The sequence below is a fragment of the Lepus europaeus genome, chromosome 2 (assembly GCF_033115175.1).
Source record: "Lepus europaeus isolate LE1 chromosome 2, mLepTim1.pri, whole genome shotgun sequence".
Lineage (NCBI taxonomy): Eukaryota > Metazoa > Chordata > Mammalia > Lagomorpha > Leporidae > Lepus > Lepus europaeus.
The window spans coordinates 176,107,871-176,131,936 of record NC_084828.1 but is presented as its reverse complement, the minus strand read 5'-3'; the positions used below and the strand labels follow the sequence as shown (position 1 = coordinate 176,131,936).

The 24,066-nt window shown below is 49.2% G+C and overlaps 1 long non-coding RNA gene across 1 annotated transcript; it reads right to left on the bottom strand.

Annotated features, from left to right (window-relative positions):
- Positions 1–17,911: 17,911 nt before the first annotated feature.
- Positions 17,912–22,915, bottom strand: LOC133750310 (uncharacterized). The gene is made up of 4 exons (XR_009864698.1): positions 22,828–22,915; positions 21,043–21,142; positions 18,992–19,206; positions 17,912–17,961 (listed from the first exon to the last, which is right to left on the bottom strand). It is a non-coding gene; the product is annotated as an uncharacterized LOC133750310 (long non-coding RNA).
- Positions 22,916–24,066: the final 1,151 nt, after the last annotated feature.

Genomic DNA, 24,066 nt, shown 5'->3' with positions numbered 1-24,066 from the left:
CCTCTGTAATTCTCTCTCCAATGAATGAACACAATAGTGAGAACGAAGCACGCCGAGTTAACACCAACAGGAGGCTGTGGCCCGGACAGCGCCCCCTGCCGCCCGGGCCCCGCACCCCGCGGCCTCCTCCGGGGCCCGGCCCTGCCCGCCCTCCCGGGAGCTGTGGGCGCGGCTCCCCCGTCCTCCTCCCAGCAGCAGCGTCCTGAGCCTGGGGCCGGCGCCGTCCTCCTGGGAACCCTGTCCCTCGGCGCGGGTCCGCCCCGCGTCCGCGTTTCCCTGTCTCCTCCTCGGACTCCGGTTCCGGAAGGCGGCCCTCAAGGGGCCCCGCACCGCTGTCCCCGCTCCGGAGCCCTGGCCGGGGTCCTCCAGTGTCCACAGCGCTGTGTTCCGAAGCGGGGCCCGCATCCGGGTACCCAGGGGGGCGGCCTGCAGGCCGGGCTGGGGGTCGTGATGGCGCCCTGGGGCTCAGGGGCCTGGGCTGTGTGAGGGGCGGGGCTTGCGGAGGGCGGGAAAGGCCGGGCCGCGCGGCGGTGGGCGTGGCCTGTGGGAGCCCAAGGTCCGGTGCGGGGTTGTCCCGCGTGTCCGTGTCCCCGCCCGTCCCAGCGGTGTGGGAGCTGACGGAGGAGCGGGTGCGTGGCGCTGTGGCCTGTGGGGTTTCCCCTCTGTGGATTAATGATCGTCTGCCACCGTGAGCTCGGGCTTCCGTTCTTCTCTGGGGTCCCGACCCTTCCTCCCCTGCCCGTGGACCACTCTTCCCGGGTCTCTCTGGCCCGGATCCTGAGGGAGCAGCAGAGTCCGGAGGAGAAACCAGCGTTGGCCTGGGGGAGCTCTTTGTGTCCCCTCTCCCTGGTCAGGTGTGGAGACCTAACCCACTGCACCGCACCGCCGGCTCCGTAATAAATGTGATTAAAGAAGCAGATACAGGCCGGGCCCTGGCTCAATAGACTAATCCTCCGCCCGCGGCACCGGAACCCGGGGTTCTGGTCCTGGTCGGGGCACCGGATTCTGCCCCTGTTGCTCCTCTGCCAGGCCAGCTCTGCTGTGGCCTGGGAAGGCAGTGGAGGATGGCCCAGGTCCTGGGCCCTGCACCCGCATGGGAGACCCAGAGAAGCACCTGGCTCCTGGCTTCGGATCAGCACGGTGCGCCGGCCAAGCGGCCATTGAGGGCTGAACCAACGGCAAAAAGGAAGACCTTTCTCTCTGTCTCTCTCACTTCCACTCTGCCTGTGGGGGGGGTGGGGAAGCCAATAAGAAAGCAGTGCAGAGGCAGGGTGGAGCCATGAATGAGGAACCTGCTGGAGGCTGTATTTAAAAATCTGCCGCCTGTTCTCAGGGCATTTTCTGGCGACCCGATGTGCAGGGGTGCAGAAGCCCCACCGCCCCGCCCCTCAGCAGAGTAGACGTCCCTGTGAGGTCCAGGGTGCAAACCCGCCCTTGGGGAGCTGCTTCTGCCCACTCATCTCAGCTGCTGCTGTCCCCAGAGCACTCTCAGAAGTTGGAGGAGGGACCCCAGTGCCCCTCGGGGAAGCTCAGCTTCCCTGATCGCTTTGGGAGTTTCATGGAGGTTGCTAGGGCCGGTGCTTTGAAAATGCAACATAGTGTGCTTTTCCTGTTGTTTTCCTCTGGCCCCCAGGACTGGGTTAGACCTGGGGCCTGGAGAGGGGTGGGGGAGGGGAAACCCAGCTGACAGCAGGCATGGAGTCCCTGTGTCTCTGTGGCTGTCCTGGAGTGCAGAGGGGGAGGGAGGGGGATGCTCATCAGAAGAATCCTGGAGGCCCGGGAAGAGCCCTCAGCACACAGCTGCCTCAGAGAGAACCGCTGGGCTCTTCCCTCTCTCTTTCTTGCTAGGCAGGGAGCAGAATTGGAGTCTGGCTGAGCTTGTCTGAAATCTACTGTGTGAAGGCAACAGTCATTGTCCAGAGGATCTTCAGGGACCCAGTGCACCAGGACCTGGAGACAGGAAGAAGACACGCGTGCACTCAGACAGACCAGCAGGCACTGCAGCCCCCAATGGGAGGACACTTGAGCCCTCCCTGAGTGACAGACCCTGGGCTCCGCAGGTGACACCACTGGCCCTAGGAACAGGACACTGCCTGTGGACAGGGTTCTGCTGTCCCTGGACACTGTGAGGATCTTGAGATGGGCTGGAATTATGTTAAAGGGGCCAGCATGAATTTTCGAGTGCCTGCTCCTTGGGTCTCTCCTTTCACATCAAGAGCTGGTGTCACTGTGTCAGAATGGCCAGTCCATGGAGATCTTCCTACGTGGTGGAGCCAGGGAAACCGAGAAAACAGGTGTGGGGCCCTCAGTGTTCAGAACGTAGGACATTCATCACACATGGGAAGGGGTTTGGCAACAGCATGTCCTTGGTTGGACAAACCAGCCTGAGGTGGCCAACTCTGCAGTAGGCCTTCTGCAGACAAGTAGAAATACAACCCCAAAGGTGCCCACACGCCCCCACTTATGTCTGTGAACAACCCGTCCCCAGAATATCGAGTACTTGGGTCCCTGCCACCCACACAGGGAGACCTGGATTGAATTCCCTGCTCCTGCCTTTGGCCCCAGTCCTGCCAGGCAGTTGCACACGTTGGAGGACTGACACAGAGGGTGGCAGTACTCTCTGTGTCTCTCCCTATCAAACAACTTTTTTTTCCCTCATGGAGCAGTGGTTTACTAGGCTAAGCATGTGCCTGGAATGCCAGCATCCCATATGGACCCCTGTTCACTCCTCCTCTGATCCAGCTCTCTGCTATGGCCTGGGGAAGCAGTGGAAGTTGGTCCAAGTGCTTGGGCCCCTGCACTCAAGTGAGAGACACAGAAAAAACTGCTGGCTCATGGCTTCAGATTGGCCCAGCTCCAGACATCGTGGCCAATTGGGAAGTGAACCAGTGAATGAAAGTCCTTCTCGCTGTCTCTGCCTCTCTCTGTCTGTAATTCTACCTCTCAAATAAATAAAATCTTTAAAAATTTTATTCAAAAGATAAGCTTATTTTTGTGTAAAATTTGAAATCCATGCACAAAGTATGCCTGAAAAAATTTCATGAAAAATGTAACAAAAACTGTATTGGATTTCAGCATTTTTGTGCCCAAATAAATTTATCCTTTCATGTCATATTCCATGAACTTTTTCAAGTGTTTATCCTAAAGGTAGGTCCCAGTGTCCTCAGGTCTGTCCTTCTTCTACTGGGCACTTTTTGAGTTGCTGGCTGTGAACCAGAACTGCATCATGAGAAAACCCAGGGTCCCTCCCCCATGACACCCAGCACTGCAGGCTTGAAGAGAGGGCCATGAAGGGGGGTGGGCTGACTCCCAGGTCCTGGGAGAGAGGCAGTGGGTGATGAAGAGAAGGGTGGTGTAGAATGCAATTAGTTCACTTCAGTCCCAGGGCTTTCAGCCCTCATCTATAGCCAGGTGTGGCTGAAACCGTGAGGAGCTGCTATAGCTTGGGAAAAGCAGTCTACTTCATATATAAATAAATAAATAAAGATAGATAGATAGATAGATAGATAGATACAAGGGTAAAAATCGGCACACCCAATATGAGATATAATGTATTATAACACTGAAAATAAAAAATCCAAGTGATAGAGAAAAAAATTCAATGGTATGGGCTAACACGATATTTGGAATAACATTCCATGTTGGGGTGAGGATGCTTTTGAACTACAAATGCCAGGATCCACAGTCTTCACGAAGAATTCTATTAGAAATCTAGTATTAAGGCCGGCACCGTGGCTTAAGAGGCTAATCCTCCGCCTTGCAGTGCCGGCACACCGGTTCAAGTCTGGTTGGGGCACCGGATTCCATCCTGGTTGCCCCTCTTCCAGGCCAGCTCTCTGCTATGGCCCAGGAAGACAGTGGAGGATGGCCCAAGTCCTTGGGCCCTAAACCCACATGGGAGACCAGGAGAAGTACCTGGCTCCTGGCTTCAGATCAGCACGATGGACTGGCTACAGTGGCCATTGGAGGTGAACCAACAGCAAAGGAAGACCTTTCTCTCTGTCTCTCTCTCTCTCTCTCACTATCCACTCTGCCTGTCAAAAAAGAAAAGAAAAGAAAAAGAAAAAAGAAAGAAAGAAATCTGGTATTAAAGTAGCACATAATAATTGACACAGGCATGAATGGTTAATGCATGGTAAAATTGTTAAAGGAAGGCCATTTTCAAACAGGATATTTATACATCCTCCAAGCAGCACTCTCCAAAGTTGTTTATTTCAATTCTGAAATTTTATTATCCAAAGTGGATGATTTTTACAGAACAAAAGTAAAAGCAGGTATCAAAATCAGCAAAGAGTTTGTAGAATTTCTGCAGAGAGTTTCACCGAAGTCAGGGATGGTGGAAGTGGTATCCAAGGTAAAACCTAGATGACTGCTGCTTTGTCTCTTGGCATAAATTACCAGGCGGTTTGTTCTGGAGGTACTGAATAACTTGTTGTCACCACGGGTCAGTTGTTGAGAACCAATTCAAACAAAGCAAAACATTGTTTTATATTTTTTTTGTTGCATTGTGGCATTTTACTGAAGTGGCATCTATTTTGTTCTTCTTAGTGATTTCTCTTTGTTTTGAAATTTTTCATTTCTTTTTAGCATTCTTGTATTTAAAAAAGATAATTAATTGAAATGGCATTGTACGTTGTTTCCTTAGTATTGCTTTTTTTTATTTTAGGTTTTAAATTTTTGTAAAGTTGTTAAATTTTAATTATTTGGCATTTTCTCCATTAAATAAGACAGTGAATAGAAATGACATTTTACACTTGTTCTGAATAATTGTTTTTCTCTTTTGTCATTTGTAAAGTATAATCATTTTTAAATTTAAAATGTTTTAGCATTTTTGTACTTACAAAAACACTGAACTGAAATGGAATTTTACTTCTTTTTGCAGATTTTAAATTTTAAAAAAATAATTGATATATTTTGTAACATTTTCCTATCTAAAAAATTACTAAAATAAAGTGGCAATTTAATTTTCCTATTAGTATTTTCCTATTTTTTATTGTTTTTAAAATTTTAAAATTTTTTTAATTTTAATTTTTTCCGTATTTTCCTTTCAAAAACACTTAAATGACATTTTTTCTAATTTTTGTTTTTTAAATTTTTTAATAGTTTTTAAATTTTTTAATTTTTTAAATCTTTTTCCTATTTAAAAAACAGTGTAGTACCAGTTTTCTATTTTTACTTTAAATTTTTTGGTTTTTTTTAAATTTTTAATTGTTTTTGGAGTTTTTCTTTTTAAAAACACTTAACTAAAACAGGGAATACATATTTGGATCTGAATCAAAACTTTTGAGATTCCAGTTACACTCCAGGACACTGGAGACACTTATGGGCCTGGACAGCGATATCTTCATGAGAAGTTGCAGATTTTAGGATGCCCAAGATGTGCTGACACGATGTCTAAGGCAGCTGTTACACTGAGAGGAGGCCACACTCAGGTGGAAACACAATTCCCTCCCTAGGATCCCAATTTTCATGAAAGGAAAACAATTGTCTTTATCACAGGCATGACAGACAGTGGAAGTAAGCATGGTAGCTGTGAGAAACAGGTCCACCACAGGGCAGCGGTGCCATTGGCTCGGTTTGTTCTTTGCCCAGGAGCACCTACTAAGCAGCGGTGTCCAGAATCTGCGAGGACTCGGTTTTCCATGACAGGGGGCAGGCATATGGCCCCTCAAGTCCTGCAGCTGCCTCAGGCCCGGCAGGAACACGGCCTTGCTGTTTGCTGGGGCTCTGGATGCCTTGGCCCACGTCCTGCATCAGGAGCCCCCAGTTCTCCTGCAACACTACTGGAGTTGGCAGGACCAGCAGCTGTAACAGATGAGCGTCCTTGTGACGAGGTCCTGCCTGCATCTGGGCTGCCTGACTCTGGGTGTGGAGAGAGGAGTGCTCAGAGAGGTGTCCGGTTCCTTGATGCAGGCTCAGCCCACCTCACCCACCTGGCCCCTCCCGGCCACACTGCTGCATTCATCACCATGAACTTGCTGTTATCACGCCCATCCACGGCCACCTCCTGGGTTGATGACCGCACCTCCGCCAGGGCCGCTGCTCACTCCCTTTTTGCTCAGGCTCTGAGGGGTCACCCTCTCCACAGTTGTTAGGAATACAGAGGAAGGAGCACATCTTTAGGACGTACAGATCAACAGACAGCTTTCACCACTGACCGATGCCAGGGCCAGGGGACCTGATGGGCACACAAGAGGTTCTCTGCCTCCTGCGGGGATGTGGGAGGGAGCACACAGCACTCCCTGCATCGGGTGCTTGGCCAAAGAGTGAGGCTGAGTGCAAAATTGAGGAAAGCATCAGAGATCTTCAGGATGCAGACCCCGAGCCAGACACCTGGCCTGCCGCCTTCACACAGTCAGCGTTCCCATCATGGAAGACAGCAGAAGGGGGAGATGGTTGGGGTTCAAAAGGAGGAAAGAGACCCTCCCTGTCCTTTGGAGCCCCAAAGTCTCCTCCTCCTGCTGTCCTCTATGCGGAACGCTGACTGTGTGAAGGAGAGGGCCAGCTGTCTGGGCCAGGGTCCACGTCCTGCAGAGTCCGATCCTCTCCTCTGCTCACACGCAGCCTTGTGCGCAGGCGCTGTGTCTCTGACACTGCCCACACCGAGCCCGCCCCATCCAAAGGCAGTGTGTGCCCAGGGTCCTATGCTGTTTGCTTCCAGCTCCTCCTGACCCCAGATCTCTACAGGAGGCAGTTGGAGAGGAGCCAGGTGGTGTTCTCTCTGGAGCAGCTGTGGAGTCAGGCCTGGGTCTCCTTAGGTGTTTGCTCGGATCGGAGGTGGAAGACGGTCCAGCTCTCAGGGAAGCAGCCTGGTGGATACAAATAGCCGAGGGCAGTTCATGGGGTTGAAATGGCGTTCTTGGTGTTCTGGTTGCTGTTGAAGCGGAGCTCCTGTGTTAGATGTTTTGAAGAGGTGGGGATGTTACCATCAGCAATACTGTTCTATACTTCCAACTGTATTTGGGATCTGAAAGAGGGAGAGAAGAAAAATCAAAGGAGAGCTGGGTCAGGTCCAGGTGAGAGCTGAGCCTGCATCTGGGCCACAGTGGGGCAGAGGCCAGGGGCAAACTCAATTCCAGTGGGGAGACTGGCTGAAGGGGCAGCCCTGGGCTGCTGAGAGAGAAGTGGCAGCCAAATGACCAGAATCCTGCCCTGAACTCCAGCCCAGCTCTGCAGTGCTGGGGAACCAGGGCCCTTGACCTTTCCTAACCAGGACTGAGTGATGTCACCCCACTTCCTCCTGCTTTCTGTTGCCTTAGCAAACGGATACGTTTTCTGCAGTAAGCAAAGAGAGCCTGGAGTGTAACCACAGCACAACTCCTGTCAATAGAACAGACACCAGGTTTCTCTGAAGATGATTCCACATCCAGATCCACCTAGGACCGTTCTGCAGTGTGCCCAGTGGCTAGACTCACACAACTCTGAAGGGAAACTGAATTTTTTAAAAAGGCACCTTTTTAGTCATCCTAGAGTTTCCGCATTCTTGTATCACTTTTTGCTAAGAAGTTTTCTTTTTGAGAATATCATGTTTGTGTACATGTCAGAGGGAAGGACAAACATGGGAGAATGAGACCCAAGAATCTGCATTGGAAATTGGCCTAGGAATAAAATCAGATAAAATGTGATTGTTCAATGTATATTTCTCAACCCAATAGAGGACTTGCAATCAAGTTAGTGGATGGTGAACAGCATGTTTTAGGGAGAAAGTTCAACATGAAACACTTTCACTTGATCATGAGGGGAGGTATCCTATTTTGTGGGTCAGGTTTCTACAGGACAAGGATTTCTTCCTGTATCTTCTATTTTAAATTATTGATCCAAACAGAGAGGTTACAGTTCTACCCTATCTGAACAAACAGAAATGAGCTACAATCTGGTGGCCAGTGTAAGAAGGAATAAGTACATCGAAGACACACACACACAGGATTACCTCTGGATCCTAGGCAGGGAGGCCCAGGAATCTGAATGCCAGTGCCCACATGTTGGTCTGTGGTTTGCCCTTTATCTCCAGGCCAGGGAATTGGCATGCGATTTTCCTTTCCATGGGCTGTGGTTTGGCCTTCATCTCCAGGCCAGGGAACCTGCAGGCCAGTTCCCATTTCCTGGGCTTCCATTTTCCTTTGATAACATTTTCTTTTTGGGAACTCGGGACATCGCTTGGGCTGATGCTATGATTCTCACAGGTGCTGGTGATGAGATCTTTGTGAGGACCTCCCTCCAGCTGGGAACGGGTCTTCCTCTCAGGAGCAGCAACTAAACTCAGTTCTGAAATAGAACCACAGCCATCAGGATTGGTATTCATGCTCTCTCTCTGGCAGTCAGGCCTGCAGCAGAGGGACAACAAGTAAGGAAAGGGGCCCTGGACCGTCATGTCCAAAGTGGGAGATGAAATCTGCACAGGCACCAAAATGTTTTCATTCAGGTTCATTTTATACATATTCACTGAATATTTATCACTAGGCAAAAGTAATAAACATGGCTCAGATGATCAGAATATTCAACAAAGTTGGACTAATAAAACACACAGCTCTTAAGCTTTTAAGGCACAGAAACCACACTGGCTATCTGTGGAAGGTTTGGGGAGGATGGAGCAGGATCATCAAACCTGGAGGGCATTGTAATGAGAGACAAGGACAGGGGACCACTGACAGCTGGAATGGACAAATCTAGCACAAGAACACATGCATTTCATCCATGCACATGCTTTGCTGAACAGACACCAAGCACATCTATTCATAGGATATATGCCTTCAGTGCATGTCATATAGATAATACATATTATGTGACCATCACTTTTCTGGTCAGTTGAAGTGGGAACCTAGTTACAGGCACCTGAAGACTGGAGAGACAAGCGAAGGTGAAACACAAAAGTCAGGAAGAAAGCCCAGGTGGGAGGTAAGGCATTGCTTTGGCCTGGCACACACATCTCCCTCCTGAGACAGTGTCTGTGCACTTGCCACCCTCCTCAACTGCCCAGCCCGGGCACTGGGTGTTTCTGAGACAAAGCCACACAACCACGGGTCTGTGGCAAAGACAAGTTCAAGGCCTCAGTGGGACCCTGAGTGCAAAAGGCCTGAGATGAGAGACCAGGAACTTTCAGGCCATGGGGCACTCCTGAGCTAGAGCTCTATCTGGAGCACCTCAATGAGATGCTGACCCTGCTCAGGGATGAAGCATACCAACGTCTTCCTAGTGGGAGATGCTGTGTAGGGCTTTTAGAAGTTCTTGTTTGCAGACCAGAACTTTTCTACTGATATTTGAAATTCTCTCAACACAATTTGTTACAGAAGAAAAGTTTTAAGTATGAATACCCATACCAGCCACATCGCTGGCATGTCTGCTGAAAACAAGTGGACTGAACCTACAGACAAGGGGTAGGCAAAGGAGTGGTCTATGATTGCAATGCACACAAGGTGGGGCGACCTGGGACAGTGACCTTGTTGAGCCTCAGGATCCTCTCCCCAAGGTGGGGACAGAATCTCCACCAGCAGAGGTCCAGTGAGGCTTGCATGGATCAGGACAGCACAGGGTCTAGCACAGCTCAGATGCCCGTGAGAGTGGCCTGCATAGCTGGGTGTGAATCGCTGTGACCTGGGATGACTCTGCACATCTCTGTACCTCTGTACAGAGGAAAAGTGCATGGTCTCACCACGAAAAGGTGCCTGCTGATCTACAGCATTGGGGGGACAACTGTCATTGCCAATTCTACTGCAGAACATTGAGAAACAGGGAAGGGCATCAGGCTTTCTTGATTTTCCTACAGAATGATTTGATGAGTGAAGGTGCCTCAACCCCTAAAGATTCCTCCTGAGAGAAAGTGTAAAACCTCATCGAAGCTCAGATTCAAGGAAATTGGACTTTTTCTCTGCCCCCCACCATGAAGCCATACTCCAGGGCTCCTACTCAACAAGAGGCACTCTGATTGTGATGATGTGAGGGACCCCTCAGCCTCACTCAGATACTGAATAGATTCCTGTCCTGGTGCAAGGTTATGGAGGCTTTGCATGAGAAAAAAATGCCGAGTTTAGACACTGGATTAAAACTACAGACCACATATGAGCACAAATCAGTGCTGTTAAGCAGAAGATGAAAACCACACCCTGGACACAGGGTGTGGGACCGGACTGCTGTGCTTAGCACCAAGCTGCTTCAGAGAAAACAGAGTCTGCCGACCAAGGAGACCTAGTTCAGATAACTAAGGAAACATTGCACAGACTGCCAAAGCTTTAAGCCTGAGAAGTTTGGAGGATGCTGTTTACAATTGCAACTGTTGTCAAAATTAAGAACATCACAGTGACTTGTTAAAGAAGCCTCTCCAAGAGAGAAGGTGGTGGCTCCGCATTTGCCATCATGCCTTCCCATCCCCTCCTTCCCTGTCTTGAAGTCAAAAGCTGCCCCTTGAAAGTGGGCCTGGTGGCAGCCAAGGGTTTCCCCCGTTGGATGACTATGAACAAACTCCATCCAAGAGCCACATCCAGACTGAGATAAGTCCCCAGGGCCTGAGTGCACAGTGGTCTGTCTCACCCAACACAGGTGCAGCAACCCAAGAATACAGAGGCCACCTGGGAGACCAGTGCAGTGTTCCCGTTCACAATGGAGCACTCACTGTCTACAACAAGAGCAGAGCAGACATGCTGTTTCTCCAGTGAGAACCAGGTGCTCCTAGAATGGGACCAGTCAGAAGCTTCCAGAAGTAGTGCAGGAGTCAAACACGTACCGTGAAAGTCTTGTGAGACATCTTGATCTTCAATCTCTGGAATCTCCCTGATGAGACTGGAGGGAGGCAAAGGTGGGTGAGAAACAGAAAGGGAACAGAAAGCCCCTTTCCAAGCTGTTCCTAAGAGGAGGCTTCCATAAATGGCTGAGCTGAGCAATGGGCCACCTAAACCTTGGTCTCTATCTGGGGAAGACTGGCTACTAATTCCCTAGGAGTCCATGCTACAGTGTCTACTCGGCCTCTGAGTTACCTGGAAGTGTTTCTGACGTCTTGCTCTTGCATCTTCACTTCATTATATTGATTTTCTGCAAACAAATTCAGAGAGATTGACCAGGTTAAGCAGGTTTTGGGTCAGATATGGGTATCAAATGGCCACTACCACCAAGGGGACAGATTGCTCTCAAGAGACAACAGGAGACTGCGGGAAATCCTCCAGGAGGACTGAGTCCACATCAGGAGATGGGCTTGTGAGCCATCCTGGGCAACGGGTCAAATCTCCCTGGTCACAGTTGGATCACCATCTCAATAACCTCTGACCAGAACCCTTAGAAACAGCCTGCAATGGTCCTCAGGGATTCTGAGCTCACAGCCCAAGAACTTTCTAGGAGGCCAACTGCAGTTGTCAGGCTGCTCTCATGGAAGGACCCAGGCTGCTGACTGTGGAGAGGAGGTAGAACACTGGGAGAGAGCTGTGCATGGAGTCTGCATGCCCTGGAATTGAAACTTGTTTGATGCCACACAGAACCTTGGCTAATCTAAGAGTGGCTCATGAATAATCTCTCTCTTGTCTATGGGAACAATACAAGTAACTCAAGAGCATGTATTTCTGGATGAACTCTTCCCTAGTCAATTCATCTTCAAATGGAAACACCATTGAGAACATGAAGGACAGAGATGCCTATATGGATGCTGTGGCCTGGACAAGCATGGAAGTCAAAGGGCAGAGCTGAGGTTTCAGATTGAATAAAAAGTAAGCAAGTGGCAACAGTCATCCTCCAGGGTTCCAACCAGGAGGGAACAAACACCACCTGGGCACATGCTGCTGAGCTTGCTGTGAAATGGTCACTACTCTGTTCCGTAACAAATAAACAATAATGAATTCTAACTCCTGCTTGCAGCTCAATTCAGGATTTTGAGTCTACAACCACAAGTCTGTAGGTCTGGCATGTAGCAATGACTTCACTCATCCTCACTGGGGATAGGAGTACAAGGACAGAGCAGTCACCAGGGACAGAGATGAAGGTTGACCTACTCTCAAAAGTGATCATTCTGTGCATAAACTGCCAACCAAACTGCTCGGGCTTTATGAGCATCAGCAGCTCCTGGATTCTTGCAGTCAGACATCCCGGGCACAACTGGAGCCTAGAAATGTTCATCCAGGGAACTCTGTTCTGCGAAACAGCAACCATCTTTGACAGAAATGGAGATGGGCATGCCTCACTGGGACCCTGAGTGCAAAAGCCTGAGGTGAGAGACCAGGAACTTTCAGGCCATGGGGCACTCCTGAGCTGGAGTTCTATCTGAGAACCTCAATGAGGTGCTGACCCTGCTCAGGGACGAAGCACACCGACGTCTTCCTAGTGGGAGATGCTGTGTAGGGCCTTAGAAGTTCTTGTTTGCAGACAAGAACTTTTCTACTGATATTTGAAATTCTCTCAACACAATTTGTTACAGAAGAAAAGTTAAAGTGTGAATACCCGTACCAGCCACATCACTGGCATGTCTGCTGAAAACAAGTGGACTGAGCCTATAGACAAGGGCCAGGCAAAGGATTGGTCTATGATTGCAATGCACACAAGGTGGGGCGACCAGTCAGAAGCTTCCGGAAGAAGTGCAGGAGTCAAACACGTACCGTGAGAGTCTTGTGAGACATCTTGATCTTCAATCTCTGGAATCTCCCTGATGAGACTGGAGGGAGGGAAAGGTGGGTGAGAAACATAAAGGGGACAGAAAGCCCCTTTCCAACCTATTCCTAAGAGGAGGCTTCCAGAAGTGGCTGAGCTGAGCAATGGGCCACCCACAACTTTGTCCATTTCTGGGGAGGACTGGCTGCTAACGGTGCAGACAGGATGCAATGTCTTCCATTTGAGGAGGCTCCTTGCTGAACCACCTGGGGTAGACGAACTGAACGTTAACACAGGACAGAATTCTTCTGAGGTAAAATGAAGTGCTCATATGAAGCGCATGGGAAACAGAAGGCAAGGTAAAACAGAAACCCCACTGCCTGCACTGAGAACAGTAGGTGTGTGTAGATATATAATATTTACACATGAATCAACTACAGCCAAATATTAAATGTTGTTAAATCTATGTGTGCTTGAAGACTTCTTTACGCTTATTTGTACTGCTTGACCTCAATGTAAAGTAAACAGGCAAACAGAACTCTCACCTTCTTGGAGAAAGAGTATTAAGTTTGAGGTGATAGGTGAGTAGCAGAGCTATTGAAAGGGTATGGAGACAGAAGCAGAGAGAAACGGAGGATTTCCTCTGTGATGAGGTCACTAGGAAGTCAGGCTGGAGAAATGACTCTCAGTTGGTCCACTAGTACCCATGAGTATTTGGAAAATGAAAACTGGCTTCAACATTTTATGTAAATTACATGCAGACAATGTATTCACATTTAGGGATACTGGAGACTATCACAGCTTTAGCCGTCAGTCTTATTCTCAGTGCTGAGGCACTACTTTCTGTCAGGTGGTTTCATGTGATTAATGGGGTGCAGAGAAGCTCATGAGAGGAGGAGACCAGTGAGCAGCACCCTGCCCTTCACTGCACACGAGAGAGGCAATGACGGCAAGGAATCCCTAGAGAGGCTCCTTCTTGGAGTCAGCCTGCTGCAGGTCACTACATGGAAAAGGTAGGGAGAAGTGGAAACCCAGACTAATAGCCTAACGATGGCAGACAGCAGTGCTGACGGGTACCGAAGGGTTGGCTCAATGGATGGGAGATGCGCAGTGGCACTGCTCTTCTTCTCTGGACCTGGAGTCTGCCCAGGTCAGCACTAAGCTCGCTGCCCAGGGTTCCTAAGACTCACCTGGTGTGTGACAGGAATTGTGTTTCCACTTCCACTTCATCATTGTCATTTTCCTTTTCTGCAAATGAATTCAAATAGGCACAGTCATCTAGGATGATCCCCTCCAAGCCTGTACAATGCGCTGTCCAGCACTAGCACAGCACACCAGTATCCTCAGTGTCACTGCCGACTCCTCAGATAGGAGTTGTCGAGAGGGTTGAGGTCATTTCTGAGGGAACTAGCTTGTTCATTGTTCTTGACACATGAGCTAAACCTCCCTATTCCTCCAGTCATCACACCAATAACCACTGACCTGATTCCCTACACAAATGAAATATAAATTTTCCCATGTGTGGGTCTGCGGCATAGCAGGTAAAGCTGCTGCCTTCCACCCTAGGATCCCATGACAATGCCGGTTCAAGTCCTGGCTGTTCTACTTCTGATCCAGATCCCTCTAATGCACCTGGGAAGGTAGTACAAGATGGTCCAGTACTTGGGCCCTGCACCCACAAAGAGACCTGGAGGAAACTCCTAGTTCCTCCCTGGGCCTGGTCCAGCCGATGCCATTGTGGCCATGTGGGGAGCAGACCAGAGTATACAAGAGTTGCCTCTCTCTCTCCCCCTGTTTCTCTCTCTAATTCTGCCTTTCATAAGATAAAATCAACTCTAAAGTAATATTCTCTGGAGATGCTTGGTTCCTAGTGTGATTCCTTTCCATGAGAGGAAGTGCAGTGCCCATGGTTCTCAATCAAGCTATCTTGGTAGTTTGTGGTTTACCATATTCTGTACATTGAGGATAAGATAAAAGGTGGAACAGGTGAATTTTCAGTTCTGGGGATCAGAGTGAATGCGTGCAGCACAAGAGAAAACTGGGCTACTCATGGAATCTCTAAGCACAGGTCTCAGACTTGCAGCCTCGGGACACACTACTAAGGGAATGGCAGAACATTCTGTACGTGTGGTAGGTGAAATGATGCCAACTTTGAAGAGACAGAGAACGTGGCTGGGCTCAATGAAACAGGGGGAGTAACTTGACTGCAAGGGAGACAAGCGTGCTGCTGGCTCTGACAGGAAACAATGTCACATGCCAGGGACGGGGAATGACTCGTGTGATCAACACTGCAGGGGGCAGAGGGGTCTGCTTCATTATGAACGGATGGCAGAGACAAGCATGAGATGTGCTGCTTAGGTTGGCGTGCATCTGTCACATTCTGCTGGCAATGACTGAGCACTGGAACCTGAGTGACAAAGGCACACGAGGAATGGGAAGACAGCAAGGCCAGATGGGCCAACCACACCTGTGCAACAGACTGGTTGAAAAAGAACAGATGATGAGAATGTCTCAGACCCTCCCATGTCCAGGAGCCCTCTCAGGCAGGTGGGAGTGATGAGTGCAAGGGTAGTGCGGGCTCCTTGGCCAGCAGAGGGGGTTGTGTCTCCTCACAGTGGGAGACTCACCATCTGCATCTGGAACACAGAGCACATCCTGATGCTCCAGGGAGCACCAGCTGCTCCATGTGGAATGGTCAGGCTCAGAAATGACCGGAAAAATCGAGGGAGTGAGGTAGCGCTCGTCCAGCGCGTCATCTGGGTCTTCCTGCTCTTGCTGCTCTGGGAGCTCCCTGCTGAGATGGGAGGGCAGAGACACTGAAGACACACACACAGGTACAGAAGTGACTTTGTCATCAGACTACAGGTTAAAATATGGGAGGGACTTTCAAAGGGGGATATAGAGGGAAACAATACAAAAGGGAACGTTATGAACAGAGCCATTTCATCACTGGCTGAATCTTCCAAATGGCTCTAGTCACCAGTTCCTCCAGCATTTCGATTCCCTAGTAGTCCATGCTACAGTGTCTACTCGGCCTCTGAGTTACCTGGAAGTGTATGTGACGTCTTGCGTTTGTACCTCCACTTCATCATGTTGATTTTCTGCAAACAAATTCAGAGAGATTGAACAGGTTAAGCAGGTTTTGGGTCAGATATGGGTATCCAATGGCCACTACTAGCAAGGGGACAGATTGTTCTCATGTGAGAACAGGAGACTGAGGGAAATCCTCCAGGAGGCCTAAGTCGACATCAGGAGCTGGGTTTGGTGAGCCAACCTGGGCAAGGGGTCAAATCTCCCTGGTCACAGTTGGATCACCATCTCAATAACCTCTGTCCAGAACCCTTAGAAACAGCCTGCAATGGTCCTCAGGGATTCTGAGCTCACAGCCCAAGATCATCCTAGGAGGCAAACTGCAGCTGTCAGGCTGCTCTCATGGAAGGACCCAGGCTGCTGACTGTGGAGAGGAGGTAGAACATTGGGAGAGAGCTATGCATGGAGTCTGCATGCCCTGGAATTGAAACCTCTTTGATGCCACACAGAACCTTGGCTATTCTAAGAGGTGCTCATGAATAATCTCCCTCTTGTCTATGGCAACAATACAAGCAATTCAAGAGCTCTCTCCCTAGGCTTTTTAGGATTTAGTGATCTAAAATCTATGAGTGTTGCTCTAGTACTGACTCATCCTATCAGACTGATCGTGGTGAATTAGGGGAGAGGAGTTTCTATAGAAGGCTGAATGAACTCCATAACACCTCACATAAATAAATCTATGCAGTTATAGAGAAACATTGAACTTTGATTTTGTAGGGACGTTCCTGGATCAGCTATGTTTTTGGAACTGTACAGGAAGTACAGTATAAAGGACTTTATGCCCTGGTTTTGAGATGATTGCATAGCTAAGATAAGCTGTCTTAAAGGAGATAGAGACTAGGGATGGTAGTAGGGAAACCAGGATCACAACTTGGCCCACACATGGGAAGTGTCACCAAAAGCCTGCATGGGGCTAGAACTCCAGGGATGCAGTGGTAGACAGAATGATATCACTGCAGGTGACAGCAGGCATTATTTCTTTTTAGAGTGTCTGAAAGGCACTTCCTACACAGGGCCTCTGTATGTTCCCATAGGCTAGGGTGCAGTGAGACAGACAGCATCTGAGGGGAGGGAAGCTCCTTGACTCTCCTGATGTCTATGTTCAGTGCCACAACCTGGACCCTGATTGAAACCAACTTGTGTCTGCAGGGCCTGTGCTCAAAAGCAGCCCTCAACCTGAGAGCCATTGTGTACAAAGAATGGAGAGGCTACCTGGGAGAACGGTGACAGGTTCTTCTTTCTGGTGCGAACAGGCGTGTTCCCCGTCTACACCTAGCACACTGTGGGTGTCCTCAGCATCACGAGTCAATTGTACAGTGCTCTCAGTCAGGCAGGAGTCACTCGGCAGGTGGTCAACAGCACCAGTGATAGATGTTTCCTGCTGTGAACTTTGTGTGGTTTCCATTTCATCCACTTCCAAGAGCTCCCTGAGAAGCCAGGTGGGATAAGGATGACAGAGATTAAACCAAGAAGGAAGAGACACCAGGGAGTTGGCTGGTTTGGATGGGGTGCATAAGCGATCGGTCATAGACAGCAGAGAGGCGGTTCCCTCCACTCTGGACACCGTGTGGCTGCCTAGGGGGAGAGGGCCTGGGAAGAGTTCAGGCTCTGCTCATCACACTCAATACACAGCAGCTAATGTGGAAGCAGCCTCCACTGTCGCTGCATGGTACGGTCACAGCACAAGCACACAGTGACAGCCACGCGGGCTGACACCCTGTGCTCAGGTTGGGTTGTTGCAGTGTCCTGCAGCCATGTGATCAAGGTCCTAGGGGCTTGGCAGATCCTAGAGATGTGCTACCTTCTGGGCCTTCTCTTAACCAAGTCACAGGACAGCAAACATGGCTTTGTAGAGGTGCTTTTCTGCAGTTGAACGTGGCTGGAGTCTTCCTAACTGCTCCCTTTGCACATGGCCTCTCTGCTAGTTTTCTCTGATGAGAACCTCAGCTAACTCTGTAGAAAGCAGGTGCGCATCTTCCTCTGCTTTTCCAGAAAGCAGAGAACAGGGGTTCCCTGTGTGTGCAGGCAACACCTAAGGCTGTGAGTTCATGATGGATCCTATCAGCAACTAGGACCAGGACAGCAGACAACCACTTTAACAGGGGGATTTCCTAGTTGGCAAGGAAGGACTCAACACAATCTGCAGTTGTGTTTATGCGTGCGTCTCAACTCCATGCCTGTCTCGGCCCCGTTTCTGTTCTTTAGGAGACCCTGTGCCTCCTTCATCCGTTTGTTGCCAGCTCTTAATCATTCACTATTACCTGTCAGCAACAAGTCCTTGTGCTGGTGTTTCCTCCTCTTCAATATTTTCTGTAAACAAATTCAGAAATGTCCAATCAGGTATTACCACCCCCACCCCCACTACAGTCGAGGTGGCCTCTGTGTGCATATGAATATCTACCTATGGGCCAATAGTAGACAAAAACTTCAAATGTTCTGTGTTTAAAGAAATGCCTTGCCATTCTCTTGTGGTCCATCAGGCTTTGTGTCTCTGCACTTGGAGATCAGAATCATGGCAGATTCTGCCTGAAACTAGGCCAACATCCTTTGCTCCCATACCACTGGAAGCTTCTCAAGCTTCCCTGGGACTTCTGCCTGTTATCCCTCATCCTGCCACTAGTGGGAGTCCAAGGCATGGGTTCAATGTTGCCATGGGTCTCACAGAGAACCTCCACCTGTGGTGAAGAAGCAAAGAACCCGACTTCCATCCCTCCCTCACAGGCCCTCCAAGTTTTCTCTGCTGTATCATTAGAGGAAATTCTCTCTGTGCCACGAGTTCCCTTCTCAACAGCTTTCCTCACAGAAGTTCTACTAACTCTAGTGCCTGGGCTGGCACTCCCAGGGAGAGGAGGGCCTTTGTCCTATTGGGAAACATGCAAGCAACAGCTTCCACCTTTGATGGTTACATCTGCTCTGCACCAGATTTTTTGGTCCATTTAGTGAAGGAGGAGAGAGAAATCCCAGATGGAGGAAGCAATCCACTGTCTACAGCTTGAGAACCACACTGAGCACAGAGCTGGAGGCTTCCATCCTTACTTGGCTCAGTGACTGTGTTCAGCCTAAGAGCGGCCTCACTTCACAAGGTCTTTCTGGTCTTGATCTGGGAATGGACCCAGCCTCTTGCCCCAAAGGACAGCCACAATCAGGAAGGGAGGAGACCTTTGGGACACTGCAAGCTTGAAAGACTTATCTGCCCCATCGGTTTTTCCCAAGCAGTGCTGACCTTCTCATGGCACACGTGTTCAGTACCTAGAAATGCTGAGGCAAATGCCCATGGCAGAGAGATGAATGCATCTGAGCCCTTGAGGCTTTCTCAAATGACAGCCTGGGCCCAGCTTACCTGCTCCAAGCAGGTCCTCAAGGCACGCTGACAGCCGGACAGCCTCGGTGAGTAGTCGTCGGAAGCCCTGCCCCTTGCAGGTCTCAGGGTCATGCAGGGTGCGCACGTCCTTCAGGAACTGCTGCAGGATGTGGGCTAGATTTCTCCCCCTTTGGACCTTGGGACGCAACTGGGAAAGTTCTTGGTCCTGATCTTCAAGGATGCCACGGCAATGCCTACGGTGCAAGAGTGGAGAACGTTCTAGATGGGAAGGGATGGATGTTAAGTTCTCTGTGTTTCAACAGATTTTCATAACCATGCCTTATAGAGCCCTCCACCAGCAGCACCACTCAGGTTTGGAGAAATACCTGTGCCAAGAAAAGCAAAGGGCAAAACAAGGCCTCGCTCCCAGGTTTAGAGGAAGCTCTCATCACAATTCCTGAGACTCCATTCGGGTCATGTTCTATCAACAGTGCAAGGATTCTTCCTGCCTCGCCTTCATAAAGGTGCTAATTCAGTTCCTCCTTCCAGCCACAGGCATTTCCATGTAGGAAGACACACAGTGTACAGTGCAGGGACTGGGAATCATGGTGCACGCAGGGGTTACATGGCCAGAAACAAGAATGAAGGTCTGGCAGGGCCAAGCTAAGCATCAGTCTTCCATATCAGGAGGTGATGGTGACTACGGGTAAATGAGGATTGATTGCAAGATGACCAAACAGAGGAGCCCAGCATCCCCTCCTCCTCCCCCGAGAAGACCCAATGCAGCTCCATCTCGAGGTGAATGCCCACAGAAAAGCACCTGCACACTAAGGGAACCATGAGAACACAGGAGGAACAGAGAACAGGTGTAGCACCACCTACAGAGTACCAAAGCTAACTGGTGACTGGATTCCCAGAAACACAGCCACGGGGACTTCCTGTTGCAGAAGAGAGAGTAAACAGGAGGGCCCCATGGGAGCCCATCCACCTGGATACCTTACTTACAGACTCTCCGCACTTGCAGCTCTGAATTCAGATTCCTCTGCTCCCTCCTTGTTCCATAATGTCCGAGACACGGGGCTTTGCTGTAACTCTCTGCCCTGGTTTGGCACAGGCTGGCTCAGTTTTGATTTGGGCTGCCCACTAGTGAAACACATCCCCAGCTGCCTGCCCTCCAGAGAGCAGCTCAGCAGACCTGGGCTGCTTTGCAAGGGGCTCTCCATGTGTAGCTTCTTGGTCAACATGGACTCCATGATGTCTTTTTTTATTATCTATTCATACCATTTTATTTGGGACATACAGTAATTGAGGAGGGAAAAATGTATTTTCATTTTAATTTCTCCTGAAGGGAGAATGTTTTCAAAGTACCTATTCACTTTTACTTTCATTGTAAAATTAATTTTTACCATTTATTTTTTAAAATGTATTCATTCATTTATTTTAAGGAATATACATTTCATCAGACAACTTTAGGAATAGAGTTCTTCTCCCCATACCCAGGGTACCACCCACACTGCCAGCCCAGCTCCTCTTCCCTCTCCACTTCTCAATCTCACTCTCCATTAAGATGCATTTTCAATGAACTTTGTACACAGAAGACCAACTCTATATTAAGTAACGATTTCAACAATTCGCACACACACCCACACAAGAATAAAAACTGTTTGAGAATTGTTTCACTGTAACTCTCTTACTACAACTCAGGGAGGACAGAAGTCCTGCATGGGGAATCAGTGCACAGTGACTCCTGCTGTTCATTTAACAATTAGCACTCCTCTGTATGTTGTCAGGAACCACACAAGGCTCATGCCATGAGCTGACTAGGCTATGGAAGCATTTTGAAAGCTCTGTCCGTATGTAGACAAGGCCATCCGCAAAGTGGAAGTTCTCTCCTCCCTTAGAGAAAAGTACATCCTCCTTTGATGGCCACTTCTTTGTCTGGGGTCCCACAGTGATCCTACATGGAGAACATTGTTTGCCACAGTGCTTTGGCTTCCCATGCCTGAGATGCCTCAGTTCTCCCTTCTGAGCTGCCCCACTGGAGACACCCACACATCTCCCACCTGCCTGCCCCACTCAGAGACCCTTACCTGAGCAGCTCTGGGACCGTGGGCTTCTCTGCCAGCGGCTCCTCAAAGTGGAGCTTCTTGGTCAGTATGGACTCAATGATGTTTTTAAACTTCTCACAATCTGGGGAAAGACAGACACGCAGAACTCAGGACGTGCTTTTGTAGTCAGTGCCTGCTGAAGTCCAAAAGAACTCCAGGGCCAGGCTCCAGATTGGGGGTTTCACATCTGTATTTCATCACCTCACTACATAGCTTTTGATAGTCCCTATTTTTAAAAGATTTATTTATTTATTTGAAAGGCAGATTTACAGAGAGACATAGGCAGAGAGAGAGAAAGAGAGAGAGAGAGAGAGAGAGTCCATCAGCTGGTTCACTCCCCAAATGGCTGCAAGGTTGGAGCTGTGCCAATCTGAAGCCAGGAGCCAAGAGCTCTTTCTAGGTCTCTCATGTGGATGCAGGGGCCTAAGCACGTGGACCATCTTCTACTGCTTTTCAGGCCATAGCAGAGAGTTGGATTGGTAGTGGACCAGCTGGAATCGAACTAGTACCCATATGGGATGCCAGCACTGCAGGCAGAGGCTTTACCTGCTAACCCACAGCGCTGGCCCCGCTATTTCCCAATAAAGTGAGAAAAAAGGACTTCAAAGATACAGAAGGTGACTTGACAAGGTGATTCCACTGGTGTTTACAGAATCAGAATTCCCAGCCCCTGAGCTCAGACTGAATCATGAGCCACTGGACTCAGCAAGCCTTGCAGCCTCTCAGGACAAACATGAACCTGGGGCACGAAGTCCTCACCTTCTGTATGTTTGGGAGCTTGATAAGAGTGTAGGACTCTTCCCTTGAATTGGGAAAGATTTCAAGTGTTTGTTATTTCAGACTTAAAGGACCATCTTTCATGGAACTGTGTAGAATACAATGCTTAACAAAGTAAGGCCCTGAGGCAATATGGGCTGATAAAAAGTATACTTCCTACTAAATTAGAAACAGTACAATAAGGGCCTCATGGATTCTGTTGATCCTGAGCAAGGATCCATCCTTGGAGTTGTATAGGAAAGAAGGAGCGCATTTTGTTGGGACAATCTACAGAGGCAGGAATTATGATAGCACCTACGAATGGGAAGAAATCCAAGTTACAGAGAAGGTGGGCAATGGGGGGGCACCCAGGCGAGTGGCCATGACTCCCCACCCTACACCCTGGGCTTGCTCCCACTCCCAGGTCTCAGGCACTGTCTTCCTCTTCTGGAAGAAGAACTTGTGCTCCAGGAGCAGGACTTTTTGCTCCCAGTGGGGAGGCTGTGTCTGAGGCTGTTCCCGTGGATACCAGAGTTCCAGTGCACAGGAGACTCTCTGTCTCTCTGGAAGCTCATCCTGCTCACTCTGAACACACATCCACTTCTGGACCTAGGACAGCGCTTTGCCAATGGGAACTCAACAGAAGCTTGAATTGAGTGAAATGCGTTAGCCCCAGAAATGAGGCCCACAGTGAGGGTATAAGGCTGCAGGAGCTGACACAGACAGGATGATCATAAACATGCGCTCAATATGGTGGAGCCTGACCCTGAGGACAACAGGCAGCTCTATGCCTCATCAGGAATCCATGACAGATTCAGCACTCCTGTCACCCTACACCTCACTGCTAGCTAGGAAAACTTGTGAAGCCCTGTGTGTCAGCTCGGGAGTGTGGTCAGGGGGAAATTAAGTTCGACAAAAAGCAGACAAAAATCATGTAGTGAGGCCATTTAATTCCTCAGGAGAAGATACAGGACAATCATCACTGTGGTGAAATGACCCGAGAGAACTTACTGTATTTTTTCAGCTCCTTGGCCAGGGCAAAGTTTGTAGCCTCAGCTATGAGAAACTTCTCCTTGAGCTCCCAGTAGTCCTGTTGGCTCTCTGCCAGCTGGGATTGCAACTGCTGGCATTCGAGGTCGTTCAGTTCTGCCACGGGATCTGATGCAGGGCTGTGGGATCTGCCATGCTGATGGTGTGTCACAGCAGGACAACAGGGACTGGGGAGAGGAAACCCAAACACAGGCAAGGGTCAAACAAATGACATCCAAGAGTTTCAGGTAGGCTTGAGGGGGGACAATAGCTGTCAAGCTTCACTTACTGATGTGAAACACCTGATCCACAGCCCGACAACACTGGGAAGTTCTTCTCTGGACAAACAAGGATAAAACTGCCAAAGCCTAGGTTGAAGGCACTGCCTGTAGCTCAGTCTCTGCTAGGACTGGCTGTTGTGTGGCAGCTAACGGTCTGCCGTTGCCATCACAGAATTAGAAGGTGGAGAGCGTCACGGAATCTTTGGAACTCTGCCTTCCAGGGGCCTAAGCTAGGTTGAGGCACAAGACCCCCACTGGTGGGGACAACCTACCCATCTGCCTGTCTCAAAGTTATAGATCCTGCGCTGACACCACAGACTGTGTCCCCTAATCACTTAAGCATGTGTCGCTCGTAGAGTCATGTATGTGTATGAAAATACCAAGGCAGAAAATGTGTCCCAACAAGCCTTGCTTTCTCAGGGCTGTTAGGAAGTCACCCCACCTGCTGTTTAAAGAGATCTCAAGGCTTTTCTACCTGTTTGAAATGCTGAATTTTAAGCTTCCATGAGAAATGGGTCAGTTTATTTTCTTAGAAAGGAATTTTGAGAGCTCTTTTAGTTCTCTGGATAGAATTGTTATATCAGCTATGCAATTTCAAAATGTTTTCTCCCTGTGTTGGCCTGTCTATTCATTTTCGTATCAATGACTTTGAACAGGAAATTTGAACATATTAGGACATTCATGAAATTATTCTTTTTTTACATATAATTTGGGTATCTTACCTAAAAGATGTAATTTAATTCAAGTTGAAAAGACTTTGTACTATTTTTTCTTCTAAGAGGATGAAATTGGCACAAGCTGTTGGGCACCAAAAAATATGTCATGCCCAGATCATTAGATCCCCGCAGAGACCCCCAGAGAGTCGATCACATCGATCTGCAAAAGCAAGGTTTATGCGGGAGTACAAGCCATGACAGGGATCCCATCCAACCAACCGGCA